Source organism: Mus caroli, unplaced genomic scaffold (genome assembly GCF_978045245.1).
Source record: "Mus caroli unplaced genomic scaffold, Mus_caroli_1 scaffold_15, whole genome shotgun sequence".
In the NCBI taxonomy this organism is placed as follows: Eukaryota; Metazoa; Chordata; class Mammalia; order Rodentia; family Muridae; genus Mus; species Mus caroli.
This window is the reverse complement of record NW_028227270.1, coordinates 78,212,410-78,231,531: the sequence shown is the minus strand read 5'-3', so window position 1 is coordinate 78,231,531 and position 19,122 is coordinate 78,212,410. Positions and strand designations below refer to the sequence as shown.

The window sequence follows — 19,122 nt, the reverse complement described above, 5'->3', positions numbered from 1 at the left end:
CTGAAAGAGGACTCAGCCACTGTGGCCATTCATAGCTCGGGATCGAATGCCCCTTGACCTTGAGCAGTCATTGTCAGAGGATGAAAATCCTGCACTTCTGACCTGCATGAGAAATGTGTTTTGCATTCTGTCTACACTAGCGATTGGAAATCATCACCTAATTTTATTTTTAGTGCAGTATTCCTTCTTCTTTTCTTTCTCTTAGGTATTTACTTGACTTGTTTTGTAATGAGGGTTGACCACAGGGCCTTGTTCACCGTAGGCAGGGGTCCCATCCATAGTTGTCTTCCCCCAACCCTCTTTGTGATGCCTTAGAGACAGGAAGGTGGCCTAAGGAGGTTTTAAACTTGCCATGCTCCTGCCTCTCCTCTCTGTGTAGCTGAGTTTACAGTCTTGCATCACCAGGCCTGACTTTAGCATAATATTCTACTCATGGATACTTTTGCTAATAAAATTCTTCTGTTTAAGTATCTGCCTGACACTTGACCCCATCTACTCATGTTCACTTTGGTTCCATTAGATGTCTACATATTTCGGAGCTTTATAACTTAAAGCAGAATCCTACATGCAGAGGTGATAAACCCAACTGAAAGATCAGTAGCTAGAATCTGTATATGACACTTATTGAGATTCTGTGCATGACAACTGTTCATGAGGTGGATAAAGAGTTCTTTACCTGTTTTCTAGACCCAAATGCTTCTTTCTGTGATTTACTGATCAATACAGATGGAAAGAACTTCTTGGACTTGATTGGACATTTAAGGCTTCAAGAAGAATCGAAGGGTGTGGCTGTAGAGTACAGCATTCGCCTGGAATGTATGACATCCTAGATTCAATTTCCTAGCACTGAAAAGGAGGGTCGGGAGTGTCAAAATGTCAATCTGAAGGGAGGGGCACCTTAACCAGTTGAGAGCTGCCATTAGCTGTGTATAATATCCTATTGCTGCCTGACAGTTGTGATGAACGCGAGGGCATGAATAGGGTCCAGCTGAAGACTAGCTAGCCAGAGTTAGGGAAAGAAGTGACCGTCTCTCCACCTGTCATGTTGTTGGGAAGAAAAGAGGAGCCCAAAGAAGGAAGGCTTCAAGTGAGAGAACCTGGATCTAAGCAAACAATCCAGGTGCCAAGATGGAAAGAGAAAGAATGAACTATTGATATTGCAGTCCAGCACAGAAACCATCCAGCATCTTAGCAGCAGACTATATGCAGACAGATATGGTGGGATTTCTTTAGCATTGCCACAAGGAGAGTGAAATATGGCCGTTGGTTAACTTACCTCTCAAATATTGATGCTATAGTGATCTTGGTGTGAGAAAAGAGACAAGTCTGAATTCCTGCCCTGAGAGGACCTGATAGCCCAGCGAGGGGTGCTGCTATGACAGAGATAATACTTGGATGCCAGAGACCAGAGATTGAGAACCTTTCTCCTTTAAGGGGAGGAAAGCCACCTAGGTCTTGTTGGAGGAGTAGGCTTCTGAGTTCAATTGTATTGGATAGATAGCATTAGGCTAACAAAGGGTCACCTGGGGACAGGATAAAGAGCAAGGGTAGAGAAAAGTTGTAAGTCCCATCAAAGGTAGAGAGCGTCCTTAGCCAGACTCTTTCCACAACTCCTCTTTGGTCTTTTATTTCTAGTGTCTTGAGCGATGTACGGATATTAAGTGTGGAACAAAAATGTGTTCAGCACATGAATATTTGCCAATGTATTAATTACCCATCTAGCTGATAAGTACAAATCCATTCATTAAAGTGACTTCAAGGACAATGGCTTGCTGTGCCTGGGGGAAATACACAGGAGCTGGGGAGCGGTGAGATTTGAGTGGATGCCATACATGAAGGATGCAAGATGACCTAGGGTTTTTTTTTCTTTAGCAGCTTTATTAAGACGTAATTCACACACCATACCTAATTGCTAATTCACTAACTTAAAGCATGTAAGCAGTTTGGGTATCTTCACAGGATCTTACATCCATCACTAGAGGCAGCTGCAAGGCACCTCATTATTCTATAGCCCCTCCCCAACACTCTGATCCTTTTAGTTAATCTGTTCTGCCAGTCTATAGCACTTATCTCAGGCAAGTGAAAATCTACTTTTGATGTCTATCTATTTCCCTACTCTGGACCTTTCATATAAATAGACTCTCTGTCCTATGTAAATTCCTGTGTCTGGCTTCCCTTCACTACACATAATGTATTTAAGGCTCATCCATACTGTATACCAGAGATCATGCCTCCCTTTATGTATGTTCTGTGTGGGTATACCACACATCCTTCTATCCATCTATCCATCCATCTATCTATCCATCCATCCATCCATCAGTTGGGTATAAGACTTGTTTCTACAGGAGCTATTGTGAATGTCCCACTGTGAACATTTCTGGGCAAACTTAGGTGTAGACACAGGTCTTCATTTCTCCTCAGTATGTACCTAGAGGTGGCATTGCTGTGTCATGCAGGAACCTATGGATTATTTGCTTGAGAAATTCCAGACTGCGTTACGAAGTAACAATCCTATTTTATTTATATTCTTGAGGCAATGTATGTGTGAAAGTCCAATTTGTTCTTCCTGATACTCATTGACTGTGACTTGGATTAGAGCCACTTTGGAGGACATTTGAGACAGATTGAGAAAAGGTTTGGAGGCATATTGATCAAGAAAGGGTAAATTCAGACCACTGAAGAAAACTAGTAAATTTAGATAATCCAGACAGAGGCTGGCTATAAGCACATGCATGTGTGTGTGTGTGTGTGTGTGTGTGTGATTTTCTAGTTCATATATCTCATTACCTTGTAGGCATTTGAACAGACTTTTAAGGTTGTAGTTAGCACTACGAACACTTTATGGAGAACAGCTCATGGCTGCTAAGGTATCCTCATGACACCTGCTTATGCTATGGTGAATGGGCTTGTCAGCCATGCCCAGCTGCCTAAGAATCACCCTTCACCAAGCCTCCGAGCTATGGTATTTTGGGCAGAGAAGTCCCACGCTTAAATTTCAGAACTAAGGAGGGGGGAAATGATACAGAAAAATTAGGACAAAACCAACCTCCCAAAGCAAACTCTCAACCTGGGATTCTCAGAGGGAAGGGGTGTTTACTTCAAGTGTGGAAGCCCAGGGGACCACTGCTATCATCTGCCTACCCTCGAGTCACTTCTGTCCCCAGCTTCTCCCACCTGGAAAATGAAGTTGACTGATGTACCTAAACCCCGGGGGACTGTTTAACTCCAGTCCTGGGGCTTCCCACCTGGGTTTATCAGCTGAGAAAGTTTGCTATAAATTGGAGTGCTTGAAAAATAATCCACAAATAATATTGCATGACACAAGACACATGAACCCCACCTGTTGGTGTCCACCAATACATGCTTGCTGGCTCATAGCTTCACACACATGTTACACACCGTGACTGTTCATAAGCTACAACACAGCCCCGAAAAGCCAAAGATGCTTGCAGACTTGTTCTTTGCAAAAAGTGTTGGGTATGCTCTAATGACTGCAAAGGCCCTGTAATTAGAAAATATTACCCATCTACATGCAATGTATCACCATAGTTGATCTCTGAATTGAAAAAGTTCCTAACAATTATCCAATCCTCTGTGTGTGTGTGATTCAAACAAATCACACTTTGGGTCTTTAGGCTGCTCTCAAACATATATCTTAGCTTCCCGAGTAGCTAGGACTATGGGTGTGCCCCAGTATGCCTGAGTCTTAGAACTATCAGTGTGTGTGTGTGTGTGTGTGTGTGTGTGTGTGTGTGTATTGAACAAGTGACTAATGTCAGAAGAGTCGGGGACCACAGTTATATCCCTCAATTCTGGCTCAAGTCTTGGTCCTTTTAAAAGTCCATTAGAGGTCCTAGAAGATCCAGAACAGGTTCAAAATGAAAAACAACGTAAAAAGAAAGAGCCTATCTTCTGAATCTGGTTTGTGAGTCTCTTTTGCTTTCTCACATCCACCATGACCTTTCTGTGGGCTTCGGGCAGGCTGACACTTTTTACCAAGGGGGATGGATTTTTCTCATCTCCACCTAGGAAATAACCATCTTGACTCTCTTATTGTTTTGCTGTGCACTTTAGAACAATTGCCTGTGCTATTTTGGCACTTGTGGATGCGCTTGCACCATAATTATTTTGCAACCCACAAAAGTAATTATAAAATCAAACAATTAGCTTCTAAACAAGCCATAACCCCAGAGATGGTTCTGGGGTGGGGTGTGTCATGGGGTTTCCCTTCTGTGAGCTTCACTTTTAAGGCTGAGACATCCTGCTTTCTGTGAACCCCTCACCTCAGTAGTGATATCATTTCAAGTGCAATGGTGGTCTTCTCCTGAGCCCCAGCAGCAGGTTCCTCTGGATGGAACACACTTAGCACAGCAGCAACATAACATGAACGTGAACAGAAAGAGACGAAGGTGGGGAAGGCATGGCCAGATGGACTGGCTGTGGCTGTTGCTTAGTGATAGAGTGTGTTGCAAGCGTGGATCCCCAGATTCAATCCCTAGTGCTGACAAGAGGAGAAAGAGAAAGGGGAAGGGGGTATAAAATAAGTAGAATTCTTCTGGAGATGGAAATTTTAAAACAAAAACTAAGCATACAAACAAAGCCAAAACGAAAACCTCAGTCAACCAGAATGTAATCCTGCTTGCTGGTTGGGATTATTAGGAAGCTCACAGTAGCTACACCTCTGGATCTGAAGGGTAAGTTCAGTACTCATAGAGTCTGCTGCATAGTTAGCAGCCAGCCTTCTGGGCTAGGGAGAGCTAGGCTCGGTTTGAGGGACTTAAACGTGCCAACGGGAAGTGCTGGTCTGATGGATGCCAGAGTCTGTAAATAGTACTTAACTCACATTGGGAGCCTCATCATCATCTGGCAGTGGAGATCCTCAGCATGGTAAAAGGATGGACGAGAAAGCATGTGCTGGCAAGAGGAGGCACCAAGGATCTGCCACGCATTTAAGAGGCAGCTCTGCCAATTTCGGCACTCAGTGACAGAGGAGTCTCATTGCCAGCCACTGTAAATGCAACCCACCACAAGGCAGGAGTGCCTCGATTTCCAGATAAGCACACAGTGAATCGTTTTGACTGCCCAAAGCCCTCCTGAATTCCCCTTTAGAACAAACTGCATGCTACACTTTTCCCCTTGCTTTAGGATGGATTATTCATCTGCTGTTAAACAGCCTGTGGCTACCACCTAGACTCAAACTGAACACAGAGAAGACACTCAACTATCCAAAGCTGAAAGAGCCCTTTACAGTAGGAGAAGTAAGAAATAGATCTGTGGACCTCTCCCACCTTGCCCTGGGTTTTTGAGGTTAATCCTGTGCACAGAATCAGATTTGTCTTGGTAAGGTTGTAAGAGGTAGCTTAAGATACCTAGTGAGCATTGGACTGTGAGCCTTGTTTTCGTCCTCACGTTATGCTGGAAGACACAATGAAATAGAGAGGATATGTTCAAAATGCAGTATCTTATGCAAGAAATAAAAATAGCGACAAAAACCTTACAGTAGAAGATCTATTTTCTGGTAAGAAGAAAAGTACAAGCGTCTTAGAAGACATGTATGCCAGAAGAGAGGAGCTGGCTGGGTGGAGCTCAGGTGGGTGAAGCCTGCCTGACAGTGTCAGGAGCTGGGCAAACCTGCAGGATCTCAGACTGTTCTGCACTGGAGGCCACTTAGATAATAATGCATTATACAGTGGTTTGTTTGTTTTTTGTTTCTAGACTATGAACAGCCCCGTGTTATAAGCAGCATCATAGCCCTGGTTTTAATTTCATGGAGATAATAAAATATCGAACAGAGCAGCTGTGACATGTGTAAGGTTGAGAGGAGTGAGTCCTGGAGGACAGAGGAATGCCTGTGTGCTATATCCCAGGTAAAGCTGCTTTGGGGTAAAAACCACACTAGATCATAAATATATTAGCTACAGAGTTACATCACACCATGCATACGTGTATGAGAACATTTTTGGATTCAGATTATATAAAGAATAATGTTTCTTCTTGTGACAACCTTAATACCCTTCTAATAAAAAAAGCATAATGTAATATGCATGAAAATGCCAGAATAAAACTTAGCATTTCTTATGCTAAATTAAAAAAAATTAAGTTAAAAATAGCAGAACAGGGACTGGGGTGGGGGGAGAAAGGGGTGAGAACAGAGGGAGGGGAAAGGTAAGCAATCTAAGGTTAGCTTAAGGTAAGCTTAAACTAAGGTTAGATCAAGAATCTATTCTGCCTGCTCCCCTCTTGGCATTGCTAAGGGCTCTGGAATTCCCCCTTGGATTTGTAAACAAACATAAAGAACCCAACAGGAGTAACATGGACCCTGTAAGCCTGTGGCAGAGGGGCCAGTGTTCATTCTGGCCCCTATCCCATAATTAGCTGTGAATTAAATAAAAAAAAAATGTACTTGGAAAATACCTAGTCTTAAATCTCAGCAAGGTTCAGCTGGGAGGATTTCTCTCATCATCAGTTGAGAAAACAGGCAGGGCTTATTTTCCTTGGATAATACTAAGAGTGTAATTTCTGGCAGTGTTTACCACAGAGAAGGAATCAGCAGCCTCAGGGGATGAGGGAGCCAGAGCCAGGCTCCTGCATCTTTGCCAGACAACACCTGAACCCCCTCCCCCAACCCCCCAACCCTCCTCAGCCCCCTACCCCTCTCCACACCCTCATACTTCTGTTCCCCTTCATGTGAAATGGGGTGTGGGATAAGAGTACCAGGCTCATTTCCAGAGTCCTGAGAGAATCTAGGAAGCAGGCATGTGGAAATCGTTCACAGACTCACAAACACAGGAGTTTTGTGATTTTATAATCACAGCACTGGCTTGTTTGGGTCCAGAAGGAGGCTGAGGGTGAACTTTCTCTTCTCTCCCGGGGTTCTCCTCTCCACTGTGATGTGCAAGGATGCGGGGTGGTGAACAAGCTGTGTGACTCACCGGGCCTGAAGGTGACGGCACAGAGCTACAGTCCCTGAGCTAAAGGGACAGATACCTTATTGCTGCTGCATCACCTTGTGCTGTGATTTTCTTACCCCATGCCAGGTAGAGCCTTGTTCAGCCTATGCGAGTCACAGGGCCTTGGCCTGCGGTCTCCGGAGCCTGTTGTATAGCTTGGCATACTTTTCCATGGCCCTTTCTCTGCAGAAAGATCAAGGGTGGTTAGACTTAGGGTCCTCGAGGAAGTAGGCTCTTCTTCGGAGTTCACCATTTTCTGTCTTTTTTTTTTTTATTATTTTCCTGCCATTGGTTGACAGCCCCAGAGATTGCACAGAACTTTTACAATGAGTCACCGGGTATGAGACTTGCACATAAAGGACACTGAAGTGGATTAGGGACCAGTTGAGGATTAATGGGAGGCTATACTGTGTCCCTTCTCTTGTATCTAAGAGACAGATGTCTCTGCACTCATGTCTCCTCACAGAAATTCAGCATCATTATTTGTCGAGATACATTTCTTCCCTCTCACAAGTGTTTCGGTTGGTTTTAAAGTTATGCGAACATAACAATTTTCTGCTTAGTATCTGAGTGTAACCAAACCCAGTACTGCTGTGTTCGGTTGCCAAGGTGGCAACGACAAATGCTTCCCTTGCTGATGGAATACGGCCTGGTTAAAATCCGGTCCCCTTAACACAGAGGCCAGCATTAGTAATGCTCTTCCCACGTAGAGTTCTGAGGGAGTGTGCCAAGTCATTGCTTAGAGCCTCCTAAACCTCTCTGATTACAGTGTAAAACACCACACACACACACACACACACACACACACACACACACACACACACCAAACATAATTCTGTACTTCAGTGTTGATGTCTTGCTGACTTTAATGAAATGTTTTCCAAGATGTATTCTCCTGATGCTTGCTTCATGGAACGGCAATGGATGTGGTGTTTTTTGGGACCACACTAGTAAGGAAACCGAGCTACCTGTGTTAGATGGATGGCTTTAATCTGCCACTCTGGCTCTTGCCTGTGAGTTTCGTGAGTCTCCCAAGGTTATGCGTGTGTGTGTGTGTGTGTGTGTGTGTGTGTGTTTGTGTGTGTGTTTGTGTGGGGAGGGCAGCATCCTACACATGGTGGGGGTGCTTGGTGACATCCTAGCCTTGAGCACATGGATATCTTGAGCATCCTCCTCTCTCCCCGCCCCCTCCACTGTAACAGACAAAGCTGTCTTCAGACACTGCCCATCTGGATGAGACCATTGCCTCTAGGTGAGAGCTACAGACTAGGTTGGCTGTGCTGAGGGAGCCCCACCAAAGCAAGGAACCAGTGTAGGTTCAGTCTCACAGGGAGGCTTTCTGTGCAAGAGGACTGGTCTGGACAGAAGAGGAATGGAATCCTTAGTAGGTAAATTCTATGATACAGGTGAAGAGAGGGAAGAAGGGTCACTCCCCTGCTGTTTTGGATTACAGACAACATCTCTTACCCACTTTCCTCTGCCCAGCCCACTGCCAATTATAGGAATTATTTGCAACTTTCCCTGGATAGGAGAGAGGCACTCAGTGTGGTAGAAAACAAAACAAGGTTTGGAGGAATGAAACAATATGCTTCCGTTTCTTAAATAGCAAGTGTTGAGGTTATGGTTTCAAAGTAGATCATGTACTACAAGACAGTATTTAAGTGATATGAGTTAGAAGTAGCGTCAGGTAGCTTAAAGGCAAGATACAGATGCATCTGGCCTTCAGAGGGTTTACTACAGGAAAGAGCAGCAGTTCTTGAGTAGGGAAGGTAAGATGGAACGGTGACATATTCCTGTCACTGCGCAGAGGGACAGGGATTGCTGCGGGTAGATTGAGTAGCATGGAGCTGGAGAAACTGGTCAGAGAGAAGATCAGTGGAGCTTAGCCAAAGGCACTCGTGGCTAAATCAGGGGAGGGAAATCAAGGCCACACAAAACATTACTGGAAAATGGGCACGGTGCTTGTCCTGGTTAGATTTTCTTTTTTCTTTGGTCTGCTTGACAAAAAAAGCCAGTGTCACCCAGGAAAAGGGATCCCTCAGGTAAGAGAATGTTTCCATTAGATGAACCTGTAGAACAGTTTCTTGATCACTGGCTGATGTGGGAGGGCCCAACTCATTGTGGGCAATGCTATTCCTGGGCAGGTAGTCCTGTGTGGTATAAGCAGTTAGGCAGAGCAAGTCATGGAGAGCAAGCCAGAAAGCAGCACTCCTCAATGGCCTCTGCATCAGTTTCTGTCCTGGATTCCTGTGTGAGTTCCTGCTCTGATTTCCCTAGAGAATGGGCATGCAAGCCAAACAATCCCCTTCTCCAAGTTGCTTTTGGTCGTGGTGTTTAACACAGCAATAGGAAGCAAACTGGGACCGTGGCGCATACCTGTCATTTCAGCATTCAATGGGATGGATTCAGTGGGAGGCTGGTAGGTTCCATGTTAGCCTGAGCTACGTAGTACGTTCTAGACCAGCCTGTGTCAGGAAGTGAGACCTTGTCTCAAGCAAATGAGCAAGCACACAGACAGAAAAGAAATAAAAGTTTGAGATCAGATGAGTTCTCATTCCTACTATAACCCCCCCCCATCCCGGCACCATGAAAAGGCTTACATCCTGGGGCATACTGGGCATGCTATCCACCTCTGAGCTGTACCCCAGGCCCCGAGATATTTCTGATTGTTTAATAGCAGATGCTCATATCTTCCTCCTCTGAAGCAGCGCTGCTCTGCCATATTCATAATCTTCAACTTTATTCACAAAAGCCCCTGAGTAGACACCTCCATTTTTAGATGTAGAAACTGAAGCTCAGAACATCCAATAGCCTGCAGGTCTCTGGCTCTTCCGACCTCTACCCACATCTCTTAAGCAATCTGCTAACACCCGTCAACAGCTTTTTCTCCGGTCACCTGGAGACATCCAGAGTCTCTTGGTTTTTCACATCTGAGTTGAAGGGTCTGGGTTTATGAATCCCTTTAGGCTCTGTTCTCATGTTTCATGAATAATAAATTTTACTTGCTGGGCAAACCGGACATGATTCAGTTGCTTAATTCAGTATAGTGAAGACATTCTTCTTTTAAAATGAAATGGTTTTTGACATTTCTTCCTATTGGGGACCTTGGCTATCTCCCCTCCCTGAGGTCTTGAAGGACTGTGAGCTGAGGACATAGAGAGTCACCTGCTTTTACCTGTGTCTTCCTTGCGGGCATAACTATGTTCATTAGTTTGAAAATTAGATTCTTGCTATCATTGTTGTTATTGCTGTTGTTGTGTGTATATAGGCACATAAGCGCCAAGCACCACAGTGCACCCATGGAGCTCAGAGGGCAACTTTCAAGTGTCAGTTTTCTCCCTATACTCTGGGATCAGGACAAGCTCAGGTTGTCCAGCTTTCATGACAAGCACCTCTACCCACTGAGCTATCTCACACCACACCCCACGTTTTCGTCACTAAAATAAAATCAAACAAAATCTGGCATACAACTTGTGGTGAGGAGACGGATAATTGGGTTTTGTTTGTTTAATTCATTCCCAGAGTGAAGGAATCAGACTTCCTAAGTTCACTTGTAGATCATGGCCTTCATTCAACTACAAAGAGAAGAGGAATTGTTTCCTGTGGGCTGGGGAGGGAGAAGGGTGATCACTGGGTGGGGAGCTCACACCAGATGGCCTTCCGGTGTGCTAGTGACTAGTATGAGGATCATCTAGAATGATGCATTGATTCTGAAAAGCCAATAGGAAGGGATTTCCACTAAAAAGAAATGGTAGCAATGGGAAGATATAGGTAGCCTAATGTAAACATTGGGATGAATATATTGCATAATTCCTTATTACTGTACAACTTTTATATACTTTTTGTATATCGTTTAAAAACGATTCCATTTGAATTTTAATAAAACTGTGATTTCTCAAGACAGATATCAACAAGGAGTAGCCGTGCTCACCATATTGACTGGAATTGAAGCTGTTTAAGAGCATAGCATCAAGTTGATGTTACTCATGACTGAAGAGTTTAGGCAGATGCTAAAAAGCCTTTTCTTTAGAGACCAGAAGATAGCAAAGTTTTATACTTTCACCATATGGTCTCTGACCCATACAGCAAATTTAGCTGTAAGCAAAATATAAACAAATGGATATGGTTATGTGCCAATAAAACTTTATTTACAAAGAACAGCAAACAGACCAGGTTTGAAAAGAGAATTGTAGGTTGTCCAACCCAACTGTTCTCCAAGGTACGAAAACACAGGCAGAGGTCCCAGAGATGTCACTTGAAGCTACGTGACCTTCATTAGATTGTGATTCAGTTTCCACATCTCTAATATGATGAGTCTGCTGGCATCTGCATATTGGGTTAGTGTTAAGATTAAACGAGATTATAGTATCCAGGAACAGGCACAGACCTAAACACCTAATAGGTGCTCAGGAAACCTTGTATATTATTTTAAATGTTTTCTCTCTTCCTGGTCTTTGTATTTCCTGCTTTTCACTGTGTTAGGTGAATTGACATTGAGCGGTTGCTTGCGAGTGTTTTCATCCAATACTCATTTATGCTCACCTGCCCATATCTCCCGATTTCTTGAGTTTGAAGGATAATGTATATGTTGGTGGCTTCGAACAGCTTGTGAGCATAAAATCCCCAGACACAGGGCTGGCTTGCAGCCCAACATGCTGTGCTGATGTAGCTAATGGGTGGAGGGAGGAAGCGTGAAGAATTACAAGACGAAGAATGTGGGAAAGAGTGAACTAATGCCTTGGAAATCGTGTGGGATTTCAATTAAATAGGAATTCTGATGGGGGAGATTTTAGCATTATGTGTGCATAAATAGCCCCGTTTTTCACATGTGGAATCAATTAACCACTTGGCTCTGTTAATTAGGGATTCCCTGAAGTGGAATCCATCGCTCATAAACTAGGAACATTAAAACCCGTCGAAGCACTTGCTTTCCAAACGATCTGTTTATGTTATAGCCAAACCAAGACAGATAAATCATGCATGCGAAACAGCTGTCTGCTGGGGTGAAGAGCCTCCCCCATCATTCGTCCCTACACATTTGAGGAGACTCACTACGAACAGTCATTCCTGCGCTGAGTCAGCAAACATCTCAGAGGCAAAGGAGGTCGGCACACACAGCCTCTAGCTTCTAGCTGGGTGTGTTCTCAGATAGAGAGAGCAGGATCCCACAGCTTTCGTGAGGACATCTGAGCCAGTCAGCCAGTCTTTTCTGTTGAGGATGGTCCTGTGCACTGGGAGATAAACATCTGCTTTGTCCCCTCCCCCTAGAATGCCAGGAGCAAACCCCCCACCTCAGCTCTACTAATAGGTGAAATTCCTGGACATTGCTTAATGTCTGATGGCAGGCAAACCCAACCCCAAATCTCAAACCATTGGTACAGAGAAATGATTTAAGACTACCTGCAATGAGAACTGATTAGTTTATCTATATCTCTCTGATCCACAGGAGAGTCTTATTTTCATATATTCTGATCATTGACCTAAGGAGTGTGCCTAAACCTGGATGTCCCTGTATCCTGAGATATATATGTATATTTTAAAATCTGGTGTTCATGACTAAATAGTATGTGTCATAGGTAGATCTTAAAATGTGAACACATTTATTGTATTACTATTCACTCCATATCTTTATGTATATTGTTCAGGCAAATAATTGATGCTTTTCACCATATCTAATCACTGTGGCTGTAGCTGTAATTCTATCCCAACACTACTATAATCTCTTGCATTAATTAATTGCATTTACATTATTAGGCAGAGCAATATAGATTTAAATATGTATTTTTACTTATTTATGTGTGTGTGAGAGAGAGAGAGAGAGAAAGAGACATGGACATGTGTAAAAGTGAATAAATAGTCAGATTAAGGCATCAAATCCAGCGTTACAACTACAATGATTGCAAGTTGCCCTGTGTGGGTGCTGGGAACCAAAATTGGGTCCTCTTTTATAGCAATATGTGCTCTTAGCCACTAAGCCATCTCTCCAGCCCCAGAATATATTGGTAATTAATATGATCTGTCCCATATCCATGGTAAAAAGATTAATCCTTTATGATGCAGTAACAAATGATACAGTCATCAGTTGTGTTAGTAATGTGTCAGCTGTGACGTAGACAGGAAGCAGTGGCTGTTTGCATGTTTGGAAGAGTACTGTCTGTCTCTGCCTGGATGCCTTTCAGGCCTGGAGTATGCTTTCTATCTTTAGGGCACATTTCATCTACTAAAATAAGAGTAGCATTCATGACTTTAAAACAGGGATCGGGAATGACCACTTTGTAAAATGGTTTTGCCAGCAGTGAAAAACGTAAGCAAGGTTTGTCCTTTTTCCTTTCTTAGACCGGGCACTGCCTAGAAGTGTAACTATCTATCCTATGAAAAGAAAGCCAGGCTGCAGAGAATGGTGAGAGCTTAGCATTCACATCAGGTTATGGAGATACGTACCTTAGGCTATGCATGTAGATTTCCATGTCAGTATCCATGAGACTTATAGAATTTGCTAGTCTGATAAAATAGCACATTTTCACAATCAGGAAGCAATTCAATAATCAAATGTCTTATTTAACGTCATAGAATAGTCATGGTTACATTGTCCTGATACTATATAGATGTGGAATAATTTTGACAGATTGTTTTCTGAGCCTACCGTTCATTAAAGAGAGAGACTTTGCACTGAGAGTCAATACTTTGAGATCTTATTGTGGCTCATAGTATTTGAAATCTGAGTACTTCTAAAATATGTTTATTTTTGAGTTTTCCATATTTTCCTCCCGTGTCTATGGAGTACACGGAGTATAGATATATACCCATGTGTATGGAGTGACCTGGTGCTGTTGCCTGCCCCTGTTTGACTGGGACAAACTGAAAAACAGAAGACAACACAATCCCTTGTTTATCAGCCCTCTGTCCTTGTGAAGCCATCCCTGGGCAGTAGAATAAACCCTATTGCTGCTATGTTCACAGCGGTATGTTCCTGATTCCTATTTTCACGTGTACAGGGTATCTGTGGTGCCTTTGCTTATGAAACACCATGCTATAAACTGTGTGTTGTCTCAAACTACCCAAGATAAGCTTGAATTTTGCCGTTACTGTTTTTGTTGTTGTTTTGGACTTCTGGTCAACATATGTAGTTTAAAAAGAAGCAGTTGGATGTGGTGGCACCCCCCCCCCGTAATATTAGCACCTGTAATGAGAAGCAGATACAGGAGGTTTGAGAGTTCATGGCCAGCCTGTGCTACATAGTGAGACCTTGTTTCAAACACTAAGACAAAACTGTCACTTTGGAGCTGGGGACACAGCTGTGTAGCAGAGTGTTTGCCTGGCATTCATAAATCAGCTTCACATTTATTTTTATTCCTGAGTGTTATAAAATGAACCGACCTGGTCTCCAGATTTCCTGTCCTCTTCAACATTTGGGCATCAATCTTACCGCACAGCCACTTACACAAAGAGAAAGGCAGCCCAGACCAGTTGTCTCAACAAAGGCATTGGCTACAGTTTCTACATGGGAGGATAAATAGAGTTGCTACATAAGGGACCCACAGAGAGAGACAGCAGCACTATGTATAATTCAGGATCTTCTTCAACCAAGACTCCTAAATATTAAAAACACAAAATTACCTGCCAGTTCTTAACCATTAAACATGCAGTGGCTATAACCTCTGCACCACTATTTTTTTGGAAGGGTCCTGACTTGGATAAGTAAAGAGTATTTTGATCCCACCCTCTACCCCTTGTATTTCTTTCCAATCCCAGCTACACCACAGCTAGAACTCTAGTTTCCATTTTGAGTTCACTGTCCAGCAAGTGCATATCCTTGACGTACCCTGGCTAATGTAGCCAAGAGAATACAGCAAAGTATAATCACCAGTTTTATGGACAAATTTCCCCTAATCAGCCATCTGTTAAGAGGCCCCATTAAAGGAGTGGATCCTTTGACAGAAAGCTGTATCTAGCCGCCATTGGCAATTATTTTTACAGTGGTCACACAATGCCGTTTATTTCTAGCTGTTTATCCTTCTTGGCTAGCCTTGGAACAAATGATTCAATTTGTTGGAATCTGGAAACCTGGCTAACATTAACATGGCTTCATCCTATACAGTGCCAGAACGCTGGAGAAGAGCTGAGGCTCTGAGGAGGGATAACAGGTCATCTTCCCATCCCCCAGAATGCCCTAAACAAAGAGACAGTTTATAGTTTTTAATAAAGTGGTCTACAGTGTACACCAAACATAATAGAGAAAAAAAATGGTTCCAGGAAATAGTTCTTCTAAAATCCTTACATCTTCTTTATCTTTAAAAGAATCTGAAAATTGGCTTCTATATATCTGTCTGACCAGTAGGTTCATATTCTTCCCACCACACACAGATGTGCATTGGGTTATGAACTCATAAAAGGCAGATCCTGATCTGTATGACACCTCAACTTTTGCTAAAGTACTTAATACAGATCTTCCCCTCCAACCACTTCTTGTCATAATGTGATTTATCTTAGAAGTTCCTTTATTAGGAACTTCTGTTCCTGTTATTAGCCTTAGAAGTTCCTGTTATTAGCCTAATTCTCAAACTCAAGACAATACAAGGAAGGAAGCTACCTATCAAGTCCAAGGATGATTTGCTGGAGTCAGATCTTCTAGCACGTAGGTTCCCGGAACTGAACTCTCATCATCAGGCTTGGTAGCAAGCTCCTGTGTTCACTGAGCCATACTGTCAGTCCATAATTTCTTTTTAAAGAAATTAAACAAACCAAGCCAATTGCTTTAAGTGAAAGATGATTAAACAGGGTTTATCACAGAAAGCATTGCTTTAATCTTAATCTCAAATCACCATAAGCAAATTAATTAAAAATAAGCTTTTTGAAAAAAAAACAAAAGAAGTTCCTTTATCTTTTGCCTGGTGAGCTGAGAGCCTCCCTCCAGTGGGTGTGGCTGAGGGCTGACTAGCTGCAGCTTATGGTTCCAGGTTGAGGTCTTTTCTGTGACTCATACAGAAGACTTATTTGGCAAACTAGCATCTTCTAACTATTGACCTATAATTCTCTATTGGTCAAAAGGGAATCTTTAGTCTGGCTTGCCCTCCTGAGTTGACTTTTTCTCAAATTGGAAGAATTCTGTAAGTCCCCTAACCTTTTTATAATTGCCAGAAGGAATGATTATATTTGCATTAGAGCCATTATAAATATCAGTATGTATATATATATATATATATATATATATATATATATGTGTGTGTGTGTGTGTGTGTGTATACATATATACATATATACATATATATGTATGGGGGAGAATATGAATCTATTAGTCAGACCAAAAAAACGGGGGGAGGAAGAGGATCAAGCAATTAATAGCTTCCAATGTTTCCTGAGGGATTGTTCAACAAATATCAAAGGCAGTTGGGAGAACTGTGAAAATACTGGCTTCCTGGCACCCGGTTTTCTTCTGTCTCTACTCCAGATCTCAAGCCATTTCCATTTAAATTCCTCAGGTTGCCTCAGTGCACAGTTGGGAATATGTTTGAATTATTCTTGGCCTTTCTGGTTAATTTAGCTATAAGATTAAAACCCAAATTATTTTATTTTCTCAAATAAAAATCAATTATAGATTTGTCTTATTTGACGAGCCAGTGTGCTCTGATGCTGTCATTTGTCTATAAATACTATTTCCCTATTCTTTATTAGAATACCATTTCCATGTAAATTAAATGCTAAGGGGTAAAAATAGATTTAGCATCCAATTGAAGCTTAGATTTGTTTTTTAAATCCACCATACCATTTTAGTGCATTTTAAACTTCCTGCTTAAGTTATTCCTACAACTGTATTTTAGAGTTTAAAGAAACTCTCTAGTTATAGCTAGTAGAATACCAATGCAAAATTTATTATACTTAACATATGAATCTGTGTGCATTTTATTATAATAATTGTTAGCCAGAGGCAGGCTTGAGTAATACACAAACCTATAAGTAACACATATTATTTCCCCACTTTTAAATAAACTAATTTGCCCTAACTCATGGATCTCATGACTGGTCACTCCAGGACCAGGTTTGTCAGTTTCCATAGATGTATGGACCTTCTCCACACAGATATGAAGACCCTAGATTCTCTCATAAGAACAGAGAGAATTCACTGAGACCTCAGTTGAAGTCCATGATGTACCGGTATCTTTAACTGCTGTGTGAACACTTGGGAACAAACAGCATAATAGACAAAGTAGTTGTGATACGGGCAACTGGTCTACCAGAGGAAGGATCCAGAGAAGACCTAAGAACTATCTCTAACCAGTCTGGGTAAAACTACTGAATCTGGTTGGAAGTAAGGGGAAAACTGACATTGAAAATGACCAAAGAACTTATCTCAGAGCAGTTAGGCAGCAGGAATTGCCAAAATGAAAAAAATGATTAAAATGATTAAGACCCAAAATCATTCACTTTAGGCACGCAGTTCACTTATCAGTCTTGGAAGCCTTTATTCATATGCAACACTCTCCCATTCTCCCCTGTGCTATTGTCATCTCCATTTTATAAATGTGATAAAGGGCAGAGAAGTAACTTGACTAGAATCTCATAGCTAGCACTATATCAGAGAGCCTTCTAAGCTAGAAGTATGAATTTAGAAATATCCACATTATTCATGTTAATTAAAGCCATGAGAGTGAATAAAGTAGCTGAGAGAGAGAGTTAGCCTGGGAAGAGTCTATGATTTAAATGAAGGCCACAGAGAAGGAAAAATGTTGTTTAGGTCAGAGGGGTATAATTGTGTGTGTGTGTGTGTGTGTGTGTGTGTTCCATCTTAGAGACCGGCTTCCTTTAAATGAATATTCAAATGTTGGAATGAAAGTCATGATGGGATTTGGATTCATTACAGACTGAGAAACAGCTTACAAAAGTTTCTGAAATTCGGCCAGCGGGGGAAAAAAAAGAGAAAGATTTGAACACGTCAACACTCCATATATACTGAAGCAAGTAACTTTCTTGCACTCGGATTAAGTCCAGCTACATAAAAGTAAAATAAAATAGGGATAATATAAGTTAAATAGGTATTTATCACTCACAGAAAAGAATTGCAAAGGTAGCCATCAAGCTGTTAGGTACAATGGCCCTCAAAATGTTATTCAATCACTTTCTTCCTCACTAGAAAATGATGCCTGTCCTCCCATGTGCCAGCAATTACATCTCTGTTCTAGGAACCTTAGGAAAAAAAGAAGACTGATGGAGTGTTTAGTCTTTTCCCTTTAGACTTATCTGGAGACATTCAAAACCCTTTGATGGCTTAGATCTCATTGATCAAAAGATGATCAATACAGGACACACCTATAGTGATTGGAGGCTGAGAAACAGTCTTTGAATGGGCAAAAATCAATCTTGTGTTCACTATAAAGGAAGGGGGAAGGGAATGTGCAGGGCATGGCCAATTCGTTCTTTGGTAAAGAGAGTGTGATGTATTGTATGAAATGGGTCTGGGGTCTAAGAAAATTACTATACAATCCAAAGTATTTTGGAAAGTCAAAACATTTTATTTCTGCAGAAGGGTATGTAGCCCCATAGAAGTCAAGCAGGCAAGCCCACCCAGCGGGAGTTCCCACTCTGTTTTTATTTCTAACAATAATCAGGACCCCTTTGGCTCACTCTGAGCAGTCTGAGTTTGGCCTCACACTCCTACATTATCAGCTCATTTAAAATGAGGTAGTTGAGCAGAATGGAGTTCTGGGCACCAAGTGAAACCTGAAGCATAGAGTTTGATTTCATTAAGTGCTGACCCTGGAGGAATCTGAATTGTTGTCAAGTGGCTTCTTGACAATTTTTAAAAAATGAAGTTCTGCCTTATTTAGCCTTCGGATGGTTTCTTTTGTATTTTCCAAACATGCTCACACCACCTCTTGTTGGTTTATCATAAGGAGGCTCCAACATCATCCTGCAAGTGCTTAACAATGACCAGCCACTATTTGTATGGTTAGTAAGAGCTATCTGTTGACTCTCTTGTATACTATTGGCACTTATGTCTGTTTTCAATGAGAAAATCATTAGGGTCAAAGGTAGGAAGTGTGGCTTGTTGTGATTACTATAGCACAGGTCTCCCATTTCAGAGACAGAGCCTAACTTTCCATAGCAGTTTCCCAGTAGCCAGTATGGCTATTTGAAGAGCTCCACAGGACACCTTCCCACTGAGTGATCACCTGTT

At 42.1% G+C, this 19,122-nt stretch overlaps 1 protein-coding gene across 8 annotated transcripts in view; it reads left to right on the top strand.

The window, feature by feature from the left end:
• Phactr1 (phosphatase and actin regulator 1) overlaps positions 1-19,122 on the top strand; it is a 451,705-nt gene that overhangs the window by 241,870 nt on the left and 190,713 nt on the right. The gene's annotated exons all lie outside the window — the stretch shown is intronic.